The 20626-nt window shown below is 39.5% G+C and overlaps 1 protein-coding gene across 3 annotated transcripts in view; it reads right to left on the bottom strand.

The window, feature by feature from the left end:
* The window catches only part of TMEM117 (transmembrane protein 117), a 172525-nt gene that overhangs the window by 15815 nt on the left and 136084 nt on the right, over positions 1-20626 (bottom strand). The gene's annotated exons all lie outside the window — the stretch shown is intronic.

A 20626-nucleotide genomic window follows, 5' to 3' on the forward strand; every position in this document is an offset into this window, starting at 1 on the left:
TATTGGCAATGTCCAGTGTCCTGGTTTTGTTTTTTTGTTCCAGGTTCTGGGCCACGTCTCCAGAGCCCAGAGGATGAGGAGCAGCTGCTGGCAGGATCAAGTCAGGATCTGGGAGTCTGATGATCTGTCTGGGAAGGGAATGCCAGCCCTCAGCAAACCACATCCCATGCATCATGCACACATAATCCCCCATGCCTCAGCCAAAATTCTCTTTCCACCCAGGGAAAAATGCCACAGAAAAGGTTGGACATGATTAGAAAACACTAAATAATGGTGAACAAATGTGCCACAGTTTTGTCTCTCTTCCTGTTTAAATGCAGCTCTTGGTGTGGTCAGTAAATATCAAGTAACACTTAGAAAAATATATAAACACTGTTCAGATATTATAGGGAATGAGGAATAATGCACACTGGATATTTCTGCTTTAAGTAGTGATGACATTTAATGCTATGAACACACTCATACTTTAAATGTCTCAAAACAATAAATAAAACCAGGGTAGGAACTGAGAAAATGCATATATGAATGTGTATATATGTTTGAGAAACTGACTATAGCATTTTTAATTTATTTATTAAAAACTTTTTAAGGTGAAGATTGTTTTCAGCTATCTTTGCATCTTAGAACATGATGGACACAGACATCATGAGGAAATTTCAGGAGATGCAATGTTTTTGTATTTTTGCAAGTGTTTGAAGCAAGCAATGAACAGTCAGAATTCAGAGACAAAGCCCCAACTTCTCTGAGGTTGTGTCAAACTTCATTGCAGTGCTGCAACTTGCAGTGATGTCTACAGCTGAGATCTCTGTGAGCTGCTAAATGCAGACATATTTATAATATTTCACTCAAACATAGGCAAGAAAGGAAGTCAGTAGCCATGACTAGAACTCACTTTCATACTTGTGAGATCAAACTTACTGCTCACCCTCTGACCTGTTCTTTGAAAAAGAAAGTTTGATGGGCACTGCTGGTTTTAGCCCTTTTGTTTTGTTAAATAAAAAATTATATCTACTCTTAATGTTACCACCTGCATACCTGAATGGGTTCAGTGGGGCTGCTTAACTCCCACAGTGAAAGATGACATGTTATTCTTCAGACCTTCTCCTTCATGTTGGTACTGTCAGTGCTAATCTCTTCACAGTTTTCAAGTCCAGAAACTTCTATTTCATCTTGTCATCTGTTTTTGTTTCACCTGTCTGGATTGTTGCTGACAATAATGATAACAAAACCCCACAAGGAACTGTTGCACCAAGTCCATTATTGAAGACACTGCTTCACCTTTTATCACTCAGTGTCGATTTAAATAATTTAAAATGTGGAAAAACCACTGCAGTGGTGGAATAGCTGCTTTGGTTGAGATCCAAGCTGCAGAGACAGAAGTCTGAAGACAACTCCCAGCATATACCACATAGCTATATAAAGGCTCTCCCTGCACTATATGGCAATGTAAGGCATGAACATATACACAGCTGTGCTGTTGCTCCCCATCATTTTTGTTCTCTTCCCTCCTCAGCCTTTGCTTAGCTTCTTCAAGTTCCTGGCCTTTCTCTAGAAAGAACACTGCAAATCTTGGGTTTTTTTCCCTCTCATTTGAGAAAATGATAATGAGACAGCAATAACTCCATCTATGAGAGGGCAGCAATGTATGCTTGGCCTTGAAACAACCTCTGACATTATAAAATCATTACAGAATCCTTTGGTCTATTATCTGTTCCTGCTTATTTAAAGGCAACAATTGCCAGGTCACATAGGATCTAAACAAGCCCTTTGCATTCTGCACTCTACACTCTCTGCACTTTGAATCTACACATTAATGCAATTTCAGCATAGACAAAGCTGTGTATTCACATGTACTCAAAACACTACCATTTGTTACTGAACTGTCTGAACTGGTATTTAGCCTTTCCACAGGAAGCTCAAAGTAATCTCAGTATTTCAGTCCACCTAAAATAAGGAATGCTTGCATTTCACTGAAAGTTGCATATCTATGCCTGATTCATGACATATGGCACCTCCCTCTCTTCCCCCTGAAACTATGGCTTGGGTATCATCATCTATTCACTCCTCAGAACCTTGTAGTGCTCTGATACTGCAGATCTGTTCTGCATAACATGTCACAGATATGAAGACTCCTACCAAACCCCACAGCTAAAATGTTTATTAAGGTTCTCATCATCTGCTGTTGAGTTACATTGGCACCTTTCCCTCTGGCCTTCATGGGTGTTGTTCTCCACTGATACAGAAATGCTGCTGCAAAGACCTAGTCTATTTTTTTGATCATGACATTCTTCTCTTTCATACAGTAAAGTACAGGCTGCTTCCTTTCATTCAAATTATTTTAGATCTTTCAATATCCTATGTAGAGACTGTCCACATGACAGCTGCTCCTTCAATCAGTCTATAATTCAGGCTATAATTTTTTTCTCTATTTAGAGATTTTTCTTTCTCCTGTGCAGCTTTCTATCAGATGAAGAGCTTTATCCTGTCTCATTCTTCTTTGTAATTCTCTTTTGCATGACAAAACATTAGGAGGTCATGAATCAGGTATCCTGGCTTATCTGTCATCCTGTTGCTATTGCTTGGAGCCATCTGTCTAATCAGTTATAACTTTGGGATTTTCTTTAGCAACGAAATTCTGTAGGACTGGAGTTGTATTCTGGCTGTCTTTAAGCATTATCTAGTACAACAGTGCTCTGCTCCTTAGTGATAATTGCCAGTCTCTAGATAGGACAAATACTGCTAGTAGCATGAATAGTGAATGGCTATCTATTAATTTTCTTACATTAGGAACAAACTGTGTTTGAAAGCAAGCCATTGCACAAGAAAGGACAGACCCTAGAAGGTCTCAAAGCTTGAGGAACAGCAGTGGTCACCATTTCCTGCTGAGGGCACTGACTGTTCTGTCCTACAGCTACCCTTTAAATTTAAGTACTTACAACAACAGGAGCAAGGTGAAACTCCTTTATCTATTCCCAAGGAGTGGCAGGCCACATAAAGCACAGCCTCTGTGTGCTGACTCCCAGGATGTCCTAGGAGCAAGTTACCAGTTTTTCCATCAGGCAAATGTGAGGTCTCATACAACCAAGATGACAGTCTGAGGTTCCTCTTATTGTAAATCACTCTCACATGTTGAATAGCTATTCACAACTGCTGACAATGCTGATTAAAAAAATTATGCTCAAATGTTCTTTGATTTTCTTTCAGTGACTCCATTCTCTGTAAGCTCTTACTCTTTTACTGTCTCACTCATGTCTGACCTCAGTTGAACTTATTATCTATCAGATAATCCATCTGGATGAGATACACCAGTAAAAACTTTTCCAATTAATTCTTGAGTCTGTTAAGCTGCTAAACAGTGTTAATATTACAATATTGTGTATCTGTAAAAGAGAAAGACATCAGCACCAGTACAGCAACTGTCTCTTGTTCTCTACTTGAAACCTCCCTAAACCACCAGCCAGTTGTAATGGTTTTTCTAACTACCTCTGTGATACACTTTATGAAAGTCATTTGTGCAGTGAATAGGAGAAATGAACATTCACTAATAATACACAATACTTATATTTACACATTTGCTAAGACTACATCCTTCTGTCAAGGGAAATCATGACAGAAGAGTCGATCTTTCTCGCACCCTACAAAGCCAAATATCTGACTATGAGGTGGAGAATAAAAATAAATTTTAAATATATTGCTTTATAATCATCTTCAACAATATCAGAGCATTGCAGATGTACATGCAATGAAACATGTATCACTGCATTGTAGGAAATATACCCACACTGCAGCTGAACAGTAAAATGCTATCTGGGGCATTTCAGGATTTGTAAACACTGCTAATGCTGTTTGTACCTGTTTGAGAACAGCAAGCTCTATTAAGGGGTCTAAAGTAATTTTTCATTAAGACAACTGTCTCCAGCTAACTTCAGCTGTATTAAAATGTGTATTATTCCTTCTCTTTCCAAAAATCCACATACGTGAATTTCCTTGCTGCCTGATATTTACATTTTAACAGTGTTTTTTAGTGTTACCTAAACCTGAGAAGAGACGCTGTAAAATACCTGAGCAGGTATTTCCTCACTATAAGCTTTGCAACACAACAAAAATGGTGTTATAAAAATAAAGAGCATCTGGATCATGAGGATTACTGTGTGTTCACACAGTAGGTGGAAAGTAAATCAGCTGTATCAATGTTAGAAATGGATGACCGAGGAGCTATTCTGTTTTGACCAAAATTCCTTCAGATTATTAGATATGTTCTGAAGAGCTTTACCATCATCTATTCTGATCCCCCAAAATTTGTATCTGGTTCCAAAGAAAACTATAAATTGGCCTTGGGTATTTAGTGCAATATGAAGTGGCAGATTTGGGCCAATGGTCTCAGTTTGAAACTTTCATCCAGCTTGTTTTGGTTTAGCTATAACTAAACAAAATAGCATGCACAGGGTTCAGCTTGCTACAATTAAGGGAGTGAAACAGCAATATTAAATTCCCATTGAAAAAAGTACCAGTATTACATGCTACATTTGACTGATATTGAAAAAATAATAGAGCTGAAGGTGACATAAAGTAAAAAACACTGAATGCATATGGAACACAGAGAGAAATGTCTCATGAATTTAAATGTGGGGTTTGCAAACAAGTCAATATGAATACCTTGTTCCTTAAAAAATGGTAATAACTCTTCCAAATTTATTTTCCTCTTCATGACTTATGCTAATTAATATATCAGTTTTAATATACAAGGAAAGAAAGGAAATTGTGTGCAAATGTTGTAAGAAGAAAGACTAACTACAAAACATGGATACTTAATTTTTGTTTCAGGGACAAAAGTAATATGGAATATAATTGGTCTTCCCAGCTCCCTCTGTTTTTTTTAGTTGAAATTTAAACATTTTCTGTGTCCTAAGTTTTAGCCTGCTAGTATGATCCATAGCAGCAGCATACTGTTTGCAAACAGAGCTTCATTTCCTGAAGGCAACTTAACCCATTCCTGATCCACATCTCCGTGCTACCCCTCTACCTCCAGTTTTATCCTCAAAAGCTGTGGTGAGGCCATTAGGCACAACTGTTCCAGGAGCTGAGAAAAATAAGAAAACAGTAAGTTTCCCTAGGTAAGTACAGGTCTACTAGTTTTATTATTTTTGGTAAGTAAGAGGCTACACAAACGTGGTGTGCTGCTGGGATTACTATACTCCATATTCCATTGAGTGCACAGCATTGCATTAGTCATTCACTGCAGCTCAGTGACATGACATATCCTCTTACTAGAGTGAGTGTATGTCACTTAACAGTTTTAGAATAGAAATTTTAAAATAGAGTATTTTAATAGAATTATTTGCTTAAGTTTTCTCTTTCCTATCTGCCCTCCCCTCTCCAAAAATGCATTCATTTTCTTATCCCTTCAGGAAGTGATGCTAGTGCTCTGTTATACATACATGAATTACATCCCTTAGAGAATGAACAATATCATAACCCAAAAGGATAGTCTTCAATGTGAATAAAAATTAGGGAAGACAACTCTTTTCTACAGCCTCCTCTCTGATGTCCAATGCAAAACTCAATTCCTGAGCATGAGAGGGGAAAAATGCAATTTCAGCTTTTTATACTAGAGAAATATATCTGCCCTTGCCAAGCACATGCAGAAAACATGAACTTCCTCCTAAAAGGTTTTCAGTGTTTAGAAACCACCTGGGAGAGCTTGTCAAAAACACAGTGAACCAAGTTCTAATTGCACAAACTCAACCTGGTCTTGGCAAACACAACTGTTTGGTCTGAATTGCAAAACTGCTCCCATCAAAATCCTTGGGAGCAGGGAGGATGTTATTAAGGTGATTTTTTGAATCTCAAAAAAAAAAATCAAAGGCTGATGGTATGCAATGAAGTGTTCTGCTAGTGAGATTTGAATCTAAATATAACAACTATGTTGACCATAAGGTAAGGCTAAATTAAAATTTTTAAAAAAGAAAAATGAGATCAGGTGAGACCAGGTAAGACAGGGTGGACAAGCTCTAAAGATTTGTAAATCCAGTATAGATTTAAAAAAATATATATACAGATCTTTGCAGAAGCTTATCCAAACTAACAGATGCTTCTGAATGATGCCCCCCTGCAAACCTTCTATTTAGTCTTTACTTTTGATCTGCAAGAAATTCCTTTTCCCCCTTGCTGCTGATGCTACTCTTGGAAGACAACTTGCTGATTTCCATTAAGAGAGAATTTTCCTTGAGGAAAATCATGAGAGCCCCATAAGCCACTCTTTTTGGAGGGGTAGATGGTCTCTTACACCATCTGTTGCTTCAGAAATTTTGCTCTTTCATCTATCCACATAACCCTGTATCTCCCTAATCTTTGCCACAAACAATAACACTTAAAATCTTTTCCCTTTACTGTCTTCTCTCCCACAACTTCCTCTGTAACATCTAAAAGTTGACAGACTCAGTTCATAAGTACATATTCTTAATTTTAGGAACTTTCCTGATGAGAATTTTGGGAAATGACACATTGCCTGTTCTCAGAGGGACTGTTATGAGGGCAGTAAACAGACACAGGAAACAGACACAGACTGCAGATAAGTGCAGGGCTTCCAAACTCCAAAACTTTTAAATACTGCCATCAATGAATCAGGGGAGCTACATTACAGCAGCTGAGTGATTAGTCTGTCAGTCTGATTAATAGACCAGGTAGAGTTTTAAATAAAGGTTCTGAATGTGTATATTCATGCAGACAAGAGGTAGATGTCTGTGTTTTTTGGGAGGAGTTCCAGTTTAACTAGTCAAAACCATATAGTGGACACAGTTACTGAAACCTTCTGAACAGGAAAGTACAGAATTCTAGCATTATTGTCAATAATTTAAAGAAATGCTAAATCAATTTTCTCATCAGAGGAGCTGTTTTAAAACAATTCACCAAGTCAAGATAATGAATGAGCTGCTCTTTCACAGCATTCCTCGAGGAGGAATTATCCCAAATGATATGGTTACTTAATATGAACATTTATAAAGGGACAGTCATTATGCGAATTATGTATTTTACATAATTTATTTCAACTTCCAGTTTATAGCAGCACTTTTATCTTTCTTTCATTCAGTGATAAAAAAGGCATCAATTATAATTCTCCTAACATGTCTACAGAACAAGCATCTGCTACTGAAGTTGCTGTGCTCATTCAAACATATAATTATTCATCAGAGGGTCCTGGGCAATCTACATTTACCAAAATAAACTGCACACTGAAATGTAGCAGTTTAGGTACACAAGCAATGCACTACAAAACATATTTAGGAATGTGCTGGTCTGTAGCAGTGCTACCTGCTATCTGTTGACTTGGCTGAGTACTTCTGTTGTTAATTATGTAAATGCAATTAGAGTCCAGAGAACAACAGGATGCCATAATTTTAAAAGAAAACAGAGACCATTGCTTTGATGTCTCCTCAGACTCAGTACATTTTTCCTGAAGTTTATCCAGTTTGCATGTATGGCTTCAAGATATGCAAGTATGAAAGAAAGAAATATGAGCAAACCAGATTGTTGTAGGTGTAGAAGAAGAGATTACAGGCCCTGATAAGTCACAGTTGTACTAATTACCAAAGAAGAAGAATGGCCTTACCCTTAATGGGTCTAATGTGACTAACAAAGATAAGTGTGATAAAAGGGGTGGGTTGGCTGGTCAGGGGATCTTGGATTTAGGGGACCTTGGAGGAAGAGAAGCCCTGAGGAAGAAGGAATGATCCACAGAGGCACAAAGAAGAACAAAGCAAGGCAGAGAGCTGCTGCAGTAGAAGCTCTGCTGTGGGGTCAGTCTGGGTGTGATGGAGTCAGAGCTGCTGCTGGAGCTGCAGTCACAGCTGAGCTGGGTGCAAGCTGTGCTCAGAGTCTGCAAACCAACACTGCAGCCACAGCCCAGCAGGAAACAGCCACAGTCAGTCTGCAGCTGGACCTGCACTGGAGCTGTAGCACAGTCAGGGTGGCTGAGCTGTAAAGAATAAACCAGGACCTTTCCATGTTGTTGAATGACAGTCTGTGTCCTGGCTCATTTCTACCCCTAATGAGAGGTCTGCTTCAACAGATTTTAACAAGTATACTGTAATTACAAAGAATCTATAATCAGGGTTGGAGAGTTACAATGCAGGGAAAAAATTTAGAAACCATATGATTGTTTAGTACTACAGGAATGTACTGTGTAGAAATTAAAGACTACTGGGCTGTTGGTCTGCCTGACAGAGGTTGGCCAAATGGTCTGAGCTGCCCAAAATGCAATTTCATTGGACTCTGCAAGCAAAAAATTCAAAAGCTGAGTTACTAACAAAAATAACATTTCTCACAAATAACATTTATTCACTACAGTGAAGACCCTGCTAGACCTTGGAAATGCTGAAAAGAGCTGAAAGCTCCAACTCATAATCTTTTTACTTCAAATCTCCTTCACAAGTGAGACTTCCCTGACCTGAGCTACAAAAACCACTGATCAGAAAAAAATACTTTTAAAGTTTTTGCTCAAGTGAGCCTCAGAAGATTATTAACTCCTATAGGAACATAGCACAGGGGGATTCATAATGCTCAAGGACACAAAATTGATTTCAACATCTCTCTGTCTTGTATTCTTGACCAATACAAAAACTGATTGAATACTGACTACTCCTTAACAGTCACATTGAATGACCAAGCCTTTGTTAGAAATTCAGAATAAGAACTAGTATTTAAGTGCCCCTTCCTAAAATATTACTAAATCTTTTGCCTCTTGTTTCCCAATTCTTTTCTGAGGTTTCCTGCAGCCAGGTGACGAACTCTTTGCTTTAAATAATGAGTCAAAATTTAAGGAAAATATCTCCCACTTAATTCTTTTAGCAACCATTTAAGAAGCAAACAGTACTATTTTCTTCTGATAAACACACTCTTTGAGTCTCCATTGCCTCATGCCTAATTCTACATACTTGTTTCCTATGAACTCATACTAGATACATGGAAATCCTTTTGCTAATAAAGAGACCCCATGAAACAGATTCTTTGACAGAAAAGAGTGTTATTAAAGGCTTGCTACTTAATTGTCACTAATGACAACATTCTACTTCCCTGAAAAAGCAAAGAAAGTGTTCACTGACTTCCATGATATAAAGGAAATTACCAATCATAAAACTGATGTCTACATTTATCTTTTTATGAGTATGATTCTGCACAAGGATTTCTACCAGAATGTGTTACCTTTTTGGAACTAAATCACTAAGGAAAACTAAATGCATGTTCTCATTCTAACTTGAATGTTACAGAAATCTATGATTTAGCCACAAAACACAGTAATTTAATTTACTTTTCTCATACAACCTGAAGGCCCATCTAGCCTGTATGGTTCTGTGTGTGGCTATACAGACACAGTTATTCTACCCCAAATGGAACTTATAGTTTAGCTATAGTTTAGGATTCTCACCACTTTTCTGAATTTCCAGTAGCAATCTGTGTCTTATAAACACAGAATACCATTAATTTATATAGTAGATAAAATGTGTTTTCTGGATAATACTGTCCTGTCACTGTTGCAGTGAGCAGTACTCTCTGAAGTGCTCTTTGCAGAGGAAACATCACTACTGTGTATATTTGCATTGGGACACACAGTAGAAATTTATTTACTGGATCCGTATGGGGAATAAAAACTTGATTTTCCTGTTGTTTTTTTGTTTTTTTTTTTTTTTGACAGTTGAAAGTTGCTTATACCTACAAGCACTATGCAAAGGAAAAGTGAGGTTTTTATGGCTATAAAAATGAATTTAAAAATTAGGTTGAGAAAGGCTGCATGGAAGTGGCTACATAACAACCTCTGCTCAGAGTCTGAGCATCACCAATATGAACAGGGCATTTTCTCTGCAGATCAACACAGTTGTGTCAAGTCGGAGCCACTGTCTCATGAAGGCTAAAAATGGAGCCAGAATGCTGGAGCACAGTCCTGTAGAGCTGGGAAAAGCCTCACCTCTGTTGATCTGAAATTCAGCAGGTTAAGGGAGCAGAGGTTGTCCTTCCCTCCAGACCCCTCCCACAGAGCAACACAGTGAGAAAACTCAGTCCTTAGTGTAGTTTTATAAAAGCAACAGAAGGAAATGCAGGAAGTTCCCTGCAGTCTGGAAAGAGAGTGGTTTGGGGTTCATTTTGCTGTGAAAAATGGCACTAGAAGAATTCATACACAAGGGCACACAGCTATCACCATGGCAGGTGCCACACAGAACAGGCAGAAATCACAGTGCTGCTGCTTGTCATGCAAATGGGCTTGGGCACATACTGATCTCATTTGCTTGTAACTTTTCCAAATATAACTGCTTGGGCTGAACAGAGGCCATGCCTGGTGTGTGCCTCAGGCTGCTTTATTTTTTTTCTCTTTGGTTCTCTGTTTCTGGTCTAGGGTTTTGACATTTTCAACTAGCACCATTTAATCACTTCCGAGACTAAGACCAAACAGAAAATAAGTTGCTTTGCTCTCTAGAGATATCTCAAGTGGAGACACAGAGTTTAGCAAGGGAGTAACTTTGTGTCAGAGATGTGCCTCTTGCTTCCCTGTAAATACCTGCCCCAAACTGAAAAAGGTTAAGGTACCTTTGAAAAATCAGTAATTTTCATACCTGCAAGAATCTAGCTAAAGGTTCAGAAACAAGCATCTTCCCAAGCTGTGCATCACTCAGTATGCCAAAGCATCCCTCAGCTCCTAGAGCATCAGGCTCTAGTGAAACTGCCAATCTCAGAAGAGAGACAGAGCATCCTCCTTTTCCCCTTTGCCTCCACCTCCATTTTTTGCTGCTGCTGGCAGGAGTCTGAGCTGCTCTCAAACAGGGACTGAGCTGGCCCTGCACAGCAGCCAAGGGACATCTTTCCTCTAATTACTAATCCCAAGCACTCTGTGTGCAGCTGGAGCTAGTCAAGTACAGCTTGAGCTAGGCATCTGGACCTGAGGGAGGATGGAGGCAGAAGGGCCTTGGCCCTGGGTCTGAGACTGAGCCTAGCAGGGACTATTTTTTAAAATTGATTTTCATTTCTTGATCTTGTTATTTTGCACATAGCACAACACAGCAGTATGTTGAATGAAAGTAAAGGTATTTAGGCCTTTTTCAAGCTGTACATAGCAGACCAAAACTTTGTATTATATTTGTATTATATGCACTGGAACAGGCTGCTCAGGGAAGTGATTAAGTCCCGATCCGTGGAGATATGTAAAAGACACTTGGATGTGATGTTAAGGGACAAGGTTTGGCTGTCTTAGATTAATAACTTGATTTTAAGGGTCTTATTCTAAGTAAATTATTCTATGCTCCTCCCTCTCCACCTGCCCTCTCTAAGAGGTTGAGCAGAAGGCTTGGCATGGCCATGTGCAGGCACACAGCCTGGGCCATGCTGTGAAAGGGAATGACCACAGATAGGAAAATTGGGATAGACTACACAAAAGGAGTGGGAAGAGAGGAGAGACTTGAATCAGGGCAAGAGGGTAGAGATGAGAGCAGGAGGTAAGGACTGGCTGGTTAAAAAGGGACTGAATTAAGGGGAGGGGAAGAGAGACAAGGAGTGGTTCTGATTTGAACAGCAGCTGCAGGGTAGATGAATAGGATTTGCTAAATATGGAGCCTAGAAATGAGAGATGTGAAGACTGAAAGCTGGAATTGGGTATAAATAATGGGATATGTCACAGAACTGGACATGAGGAGGATCCAGGATGGGGGCAAAAAAGGAGACACAGAGAGAGGATTTGGAAGTGACAGGAAGGACAAAGCCCTGCTTGGGATATGGTAAGAAAATGTCAGTACCTCATTGGCTCTGGTGTTTGGACTGGTCACCATGACACTAATTATTACCACTCTCTGCTGCTAACAAGCAGATGTGAAGTCCAGAGGCAAAGTATGTTTCTCTCCTTTCTTATGAACTGTCTCATTGGAAGAAAATGCACACACTGCTATTAGCAGCTGCTCACATGGCAAGCATCCCTGAATGGGAGGTAAGAGTTGAAGTACCCTGATAAGACACATTGGATTCATATGGCAGGCTTTTGATTTTGAGATTGCTATCTCTTTGTATAAAAATATCACATTTATGCACACAGAAAGTCCTGCATTAAAGCATCTGCCTGAATATTGCAATGGTGAAGACTTAAGAACTACATGTCTGGCTAAGGTTATCTGTGCCTTGTGGGCAGGCATGGCACAATCCTTGATTAGTTACTGGATCACACAAAGTTTGTTCCAGAAGTCACAACTTTTTTTCATTAAAGAGTATCTAACTTATGATTGTAAGGTGGAAATATATGGTGACAGAGACCCCTGTAGTTCTGCACTCTGTATCTGCTGCACAAGCTGGAAAGTGTGTGGGAAGAGGGATGTAAATGCAAGAGACAGCAGCAGATGTGAAAACATTTACCTCCTGTTACAGAAGTCATTACTGCTAGGAGAAACTGAATTCAGCCAGCTCTGATACAAAACATCTAGGAGACTCTAAGTGAATATCTAGAACCAAATTAATTTTTTTTTTCCCTGTGGGATTGCCTCCCCACCCTACCTACACTTAGATTTGTACAAGTGACATGTGCCCATGGCTGGTATTGAAATTAACCAGAGCTGGACCTGAGTATATCCCCAATGGCAAGAGGAAGAGCTGACAGAATATTCATGGGGAGAACAAAAGTCCTGCAGTGCATGGCACTATCCAGATAGGACTGAATTGTACTCCTTTAAGATCAGCATAAAAAAATAACCAGACTTTTAATGGAGCTAGATATATGACACAGTGATAGGCATCATTAAAAGCAAGCAAAGAAACAGCTTTTAAAATCACTGGAATGCTACAAGAGAAATAGGGCTGTCAGTATAATAATATATAAGATTATATCAAGTAAATATGTGGCTCTGTCTGTTACTAATGAAATAAAATGCTAGACCCTCCTCCCTCAATTAGGTAACTGCTCAGATAAGAGATGGGTAAGAATATGAATTTTCAAAATAATGTCCTCAGACATCTCAAATTAAGGGCTCTTTGACTTTAATTTTTTGTGCCTCAGTATAAAATGTGGACAATAATGGACAATAATACTCCTGTTGTGAAGGCTATTGTGAAGATAAATATATTAATGCTTGAGAAGCCCTTAGGAAATACAGCAATGAGTGTCACAAAAAAAGTCCACAAGGAAATGAATGATTTCATCTTCATATCAAGGTTCCAATCAAGTGCAGTAAGTAAGGCCTGGGGCCACAGGCTGCACAGAAAAGGTAAACCAAAATATCAAATAGCTTCTCATTAAGTGAACACCAGTACAGCAAGTGAGACAGAGATCCTGTGGAAAAATGGAATGTGAATAGGTAATTAAAGATTGTATCATAATGCATGCACAAAATAGGGGTGAAAAGCTTATACCAGTGACTTAATTCTGACATCTCTTAATTCCTGAATGAATGAGTCTGCAGCTTCAGTGGTGTTGTCACATTTTTAACACCATTTTTTACATGTCACATGTTGCTGAAATTATTGTCTGTTCCTTTCTGATATTAGGCTTGTTTGTGTGACGCTTTTCTTTCTCTAATCCCCTGTATTTAGAACACATTGTCCAGATATGAAAATCTTTGCAGCCTGACCTTGAGGAACAGTAAGAGTTTGTATAATTTAGATTAGTGCAGTAATTGTTTGGCCCAGATGCTAGAAACAACCCCAAGGGTATTCAACATTCATTCAGATGTAGCTGCTGCTTTTCAGCTTAAGATGAGGATGAAAGCACGACTTACAGCCAAAGGAAGGTGCTGTGGTTCTTGCCTGGGAGGTGGCAGTTGCAGGTGGCTGGGGCACCACCAAGCAGCTGCCTTCAGAAATGTCACCTGGCACAGTCTGGGCAGCTTTCTCCAACACACAGTCTGGACCAAATCAAGACCATAAAAATGTACACTCGCACCCCTGACATGGAACAACAATCTTTTTGGTTTCCTCTAACTCTAGATGTCTGATAAAGCTGATCAATTAATCACTGTTTTTCTGCCACCTACTCCTAAATAGATGGTATGCTATACATGGGATAAGTGCTGCTGTTGAGAATTATCCTGTTTCTCCACTTTGGGCACCCATTTCTGAAGTGGAATGAAATTTCATTATAGACCAAAAGCGTGCTGCACGTTGTAAATAGTGAAGCCCAAAAACCACCTGAGCGAAACTAAAAGTAAAGAGCCATTCAAGAAGGATTATAGGATTATATCCTTAAATCCATAGTGAGATACATTAGAAAGTGATGTACACTGTTTTCTCATTTTCATCTACAGGCAATAGAATGGATTACCTAGCCATGAATTTCCATCATTTAATTCCTTGTGTGGTACGTGATGCGGGAAACAACATCACAGCAAAGCTCTGTGAGAACTGATGGAGAGTGAAATCAAAGCTGGGTTTATATGAAAGGAAGAGCTTCAATGTCTCTCCAGAAAGATGAAATAAAATCACAGACAAAATGACCATTACCAGCCAGAACAACTACAGTGCAGTCTTCTGACTTACTGTATCACTAAATTAATGCTGGCAGGCATGCAAGCCATGAATTCACTGAGAAGTGCAGTGCTCCAGAGGTTTCTATGATTGTTGAAAAAGAGATGGAAACAGAGTTTGCCAGGGCAGAGTAAAAGCTTCTTGAAGGTGATGGCCAAATTTAGTCACAGCAGAAAAGCAGTCCTGCCAGGGTTGGGTCACTAAAATCATGAGTATTTCCATGGGAGTGGGGCACTACCAGCAACTGCCTTTGGTCTGTGCCTCCCCTGTGCCTCTGGTGAACTGTACCAATTTCAAGTCTTTCTCTCTGCTGATCTGCTACCCTGCCCAGCAGGACTATCCTGCCACCACCATGATCTTTATGAAGAGACAGGAACTGCTTGCAAATGTCTGCTATGACAGAGGTGGCCAAGCATAGAGCAGCTGCTATGACTGCTGAGGCTGGGCTTCTTTCTGCCTTACAGCCCTCATAAGTGCTTCAAACCACTCCCAGCATCAGGCTGCCTTAGGAGGCACACTGCCTTCCCCAGAGCCAGTCCTGAAAGCAGCTCTTTAATTCAGCTATTTTCATCCAGGGAGAAATGGATTCCATGCCTGCTGTGACTGATTTCACAGGCTCTGACAGCTCCACCTTGCATTGGTTGCTAATAGATAGTCCCCTCCATGCCTATGGCTGCTCTCTCTGCTAATTCAGTGGGAGATGAAAGCACATGGTACCACCACACACCACCTGAGGCTGTGTCATTCTGGCATTAGAGGTATCAGGACAAGTGCAGCATTACTGGCTACTGCAGCAATCAAGCAAATGTTGGAGAGAGTGAGGTGAAAACTACAGCTCTTTCCCAGTTTGATCAACATCACCTTTGTCTCTGCTCATACCATTTCAACAGGAGTGATGACATGTTGATATGCCTACTGCACCTATAGGCTCAGGCAGGGCTCTAAGGAATCTTAATGAAAAATTATATTGCAAATACTATCTGGGTACTAGGAAGAGATAAAGAAGAGGTTAATCATTTAGGGACCAGCTGAGGCATAGTACAGTCCAAAGTCTGCTGTAGGACACTACTGAGACTATTTAGGAGACTCTGTAAACATTTGGATTTTGTTGTTTTGCTGCTCCAGTGGGAAACACAGAAATTACCCTGTGTGATGCAGTGCTGGTGCCTAATCTATCTGTCAGACATGGTGTTATTCTGGGCAATCTCCTTTCCTTAAAAGGCATTACACAATACAAACATGATCAGATTCCAGAAGCTTCTGACCTGTAGGAAACTAGAAACCTGACTGACTGAAGGCCACACTTCCACAACACCTATGACCCACAGAGACATGATGCCAAACACAGTACAACTGAGTAATTAAATGGCAGTTGAAACTCAGAAACCATCACAACCTATAATTTCAAATCAATAAAAGCACTAGGGAATACTTCCCCTCCTCTGTACATATGAAATAGAATTACTTATTGATGGGCTCAGTAAAGTCTGGATTCTAACAGATGCAAAAGTATCTAATGTATATGGTATCTCAAGATGCTCAGTGATTAAATATTTCTGTTTTGTTACACAAATAAAAGCAGCAGCTTTATAGCATGTTAGAAGAAGTCAAAGGCAATAAAGTAATTCAGTCTTTTTGGTAATGTTTCATTTTACAGGCTTCAAAGCTTTCAAGGAAATATAAACATCTACCATTCTATCAGCTTTGCAGAAATAACTCAGCTAGACTAACAATATCAAGAATATTCTTGTTTCTTTTCCCCTCTAAGGTTTGATTAAGAGCAAACATGCTGGTCTTGCTCTCTCTTCTTACTTGAACTCAGTATTATTGATAGGTGGATCTGTATGCTCTGTACAACCTATCCATAAGTTTTGTAAATTCAATATGCCATGTAGCCAAATGTAAGATATGGCATAAAACTTGCTGCCAAGGCAGTGAGTGCTCTGTCTAGTGATGGCAAGCTGAGGTTTATCTTTCTCTCACTGCTTGCATTTAAAAATTGAAAGCAATTCTATCACTTAGAAAGCAGCTGAATCTGTTCAGTCTCATCTCAGATATTTTACTTTCAGATAAAAACCTGTGGAACACTCAGAGCAGATTTCTATAACCAAATATATACAAAATAATACATTCCAGAGCATTGCTTTGGAGAGTTGAAATTATCTGAATGTCACCATCACTGTTATACCAACATAAATCACTCCAATATACTCTTAATCAATGCAACATTTCTTACACATACACCCAGCAATAACAAAGCCTATCACACACTGATTACAGCAGAATCTATGAAAATACTCTCCTTGCTATTAAAGATGAAGATAGTCCTGTGAAACACTTGCAAACAATTCCCAGATATTCTTGTTCGTGTTTTTCTGTGAATTTGGGCTGGATATGTTGGTTTCCAGGGGCGCTATGTGAAAATGCTGGGTCTACTTTTAGACAACTGCTTTGTTATTTCAGGCAAATACCTGCACTGCCAAAGAAGGGGCTCAGTGTCACATGTATGGCACATACCCATTGTCAGGGTAAAAGGGAATGACTGTGACAAATGAGAAGCTTTTTCAGCTAATTCATTTTGTGTGTAGTCATCTCAGAGCCAAGAGGCTCCAGCTGGGACTGGTGCCTGATTGCACTAGAAGCTGTACCAAGTCAGACAGCCTCCTTCACTGAGCACCTTGGGGGCTTAAGTAGACAATCACACAGCTAGTGAAAGAAAAGAACTACAGTTGTTCCTCTTCTGCAAATGAGGAACTAAGTGACAGAGCTAAAAAAAGGGCTCAGCCCTCAGCCAGTGTAAATTGGCACAAGAGGATTCAGGTCAGCACAAATACACCAAGTTACAGCAGCTGAAGAAAACCCTGGAGTTGAATTTATAATGCCTGAGATAAATATAATGCATCCGAGCAAGATTTAACCATCTGCAATCAGTATAAAGGATGAAATGTATTTAAAAATACTGTACTTCACATGTCTTGTTTAATAAAATCCCCAGCACAAAATGATGGTGCCAGTTATCAAACTAGACAAGCACAGGATGGTAACACTGCAAGAAAAACCAGACAGCTCATTAAAATGGTAAGGTATATAATGTGCAATAAGGGACAGAATACACCCACCTTTTCTCAGCAGAAAATTATTTTGCTTATCATTTTCTTAGTCCCAAAGCAACTGAAAGACTTGAAGAAATGAACTGTACTTTATAGTGGGGTCTGGCAAGGGGGCAAAAGAATGTTTCAAGGATTTTTGGAAGAAATTTATATATCCTAGTAGATCTTGAAAACATTTCAACAGAAACTTCTGGGTTTTAATTACACATATCGATGCTTTTTGCCCCTCGTTGCCCTTTTACAGAAATACCACCTACACTTCCATCAAACTTGAAAGTGTTTTCCTTTAAAATAAAACCATTGGATTACCAATGCATTATTCATTCTCTAACCTGTAAGTATAATACATTTCCATTCTGTTTGCCTTGTCCTCAGACAAAAACAAAGTGAAGGAGGTGTGGAGGCTCCATGCCCTGGTTACTCAGAGCCTCACTTCCCTGCCAGGAGATGGGCAGGGACATTTCACTGTAGGACACTCCATTTCTATCTGCTTGTTCCTGAGCTGGCCATTTCTGGGACCACACTAACTCGCCCCTCTTAGTACACAACAACTCACTCCCTTGTTACCAGTCACAGAGAGATGATGCAGGAAAATAAGAGAAAACAGATGCCTGATGGATGAAAGTGGAGCTCAGGAGAGCTACTGTTCTGTGTTTGAAATTGAAAGGAGAGAGACTTGGTATCATTCAAAGCAGTGACTCTCAGGGGAAAAAAACAGCACTTTGGGACTGAGGAATTCAATGCAGGTATAAAATAAGTAGCAACTGTAGAGGCAGATTCAAGAAAAGAAATTTATAATAGGCAAGAAAGATCCATATCTGATCTGCTACAAATGCCATGGTGCCAATAATGGTATGAGAAACATTATAATTTTTTTGGTTCAATGGTATTCAGGAATATACTCAGGTATGTCACTTGAATTTCATAGTAAGTGCAAATAAAGGTAAGCTGTAGATCAAGACTGTTCTTTTCTAGTCCTTTAACTCATTTATATTTTCAGGATTATTTTTGAATGTTTTACATTGGTACTGATAAGGAACACTTCCACAATCCATAGATAGATGAGGACGTAGAAAGGACAAAAGAAGAAAGGAAAGTCTTTACTGTGTGAGAGACTGCAGGAAGGAAAATCCATTAGTCGCTACAGAAAGTTTTCTACCACAGTCACCCCACTTGAACCTGTCCCTTCTCCTTCAGAGATCTGCAGGCCACAGGAGACACACTACAACAGAGCCAGCCCTCACAGCAGGATTCTCCAGCAAACATTGCACAATTAGCTGAGCACAAGTGTGTCTTCAAAATGGTTATCCATTTCCAGAGTAATGCTGCTTGACAGGCGTGTCTAAAATCTGCTAGGGAGAGCAATATACTCTGAGTGGAATGAAATACTCCACAAAATTCTGACAGAAGTAGTCCAGGGTATATGGCTCCTCCCTGTAAAACCTGCATCAGTAATGGAGCTGGATCTGTCATCAGTTTTACTAAAGAAAAATTTCCATTTACCCTGACTCATCTGAAAAACCTGTCTCTGGTCACCTGCCCTTATTGCTAAGGTCACATCTGAGAGACCTCACCAATGTCTGTCAGTATCTGAAGGGAAGGTGTGGAAAGGATGTTTCCAGGCTCTGCTGGGTGGTGCCAAGCAATAGGACAAGAGGCAAAGGGCAGAAAATTATGCACAGGAAGTTCCACCTGAATATGAGAAAGAACTTCTTTACTGTGTAGGCAACCACGCTCTGGAAAAGATTTCCAAAGAGGTTGTGGAGTCCCCCCCACTGGAGATATTCAAGCACTGTCTGGACTCAACCCTGTGCAATATGCTGTAGGATGACTCTGCTTGAGCAGGGAGGTTGGCCCAGATTCCCACTCTGGTCCCTTCCAATCTGTCCCATTCTGTGTTTTTAGGTGATTTAATACTTTGCTCTCTCAACATGAGATTATTGCACTACCAATGCTAGAACTACATTGTAAATAAAACATGCCAATATATTTTCACAATCCAAACAAATAACTTCAAGTAATTAACTCCATCACACAAATATCACTTAGAAATGCAATTAAAAAGAGCCTCTTGCTTTTGTGTTACAAAAATATGAAAGAGTACTCAGGACAAGCTTATGTTTCACATAAGATTTTTCTCTATATTCATCAACTCCAAGGTCAAAATACTGAGATTTCATTTTTCAAAGCCAAAAGGATGGTTTAATAGTTGTTTTATACGAAGACAGCTCTGTTTTTCTGCCCTGCATGCAATATCAAATTCAGTATAGCTTGATACATCCTGCATTTTCATTCACACTTTCATTACAGCTCTGTAAAGTACAATCATTTCTTATACATTCTCTTGAATCTTTTTGAAACATCAAACAAAATATAAAATTCAAAAGTAGAAAAAACAAAGCACCAGAAATCTTATGAGAAAAATAGTATTTCCTTTCTTATCCTCCCAGATCTAACCATGAGCCACAGTGAGCACTGAACAGTGGTAGACATTGGAAAACAAAATTGAACTATAGGACTCTGTGCACCTTTCAAGTCCTAGTACAGCAGTGATAAAATCTGAGTGCCACCAGTGTCACCTCTATAATAATTACACAAGTAATAGATAGCATTTAATAGGGAACTGAGTGTCTCAGAAATGCTGTCTGCTGGTGGAGTTAGCAATATATTGGAGAGGAAGGACCCATTGGTTCTTCTCATATTCTTTGCTGGCTTCAGTTCAGCATGTCTAGGACTAAGAGCAAAGCCATGGGCTTTCAATGCTCCTCTTCCTTACCTCAGCCCAAATGACACTTTCTCACAGAGCTTTGGGTGAATTATTCACACAAGGCTCAAACCACATACAAATGCAAAGGGGAGACCACAGCATCACATGAAGAAGGTTTTTGGCCACATACTTGTGACCCAGATTCCTTTCTTAGCAGCTTGATTCACAGGAGCAGACATCAGGCAGGTTGCAATGAATCATCTCCCCAGTTAAGCTTTCAGGCAGAAGTCATTACACTACAAGGACTTGTCATCAAGTAACAAAA

The sequence above is a fragment of the Oenanthe melanoleuca genome, chromosome 1A, assembly GCF_029582105.1.
Source record: "Oenanthe melanoleuca isolate GR-GAL-2019-014 chromosome 1A, OMel1.0, whole genome shotgun sequence".
NCBI lineage: Eukaryota > Metazoa > Chordata > Aves > Passeriformes > Muscicapidae > Oenanthe > Oenanthe melanoleuca.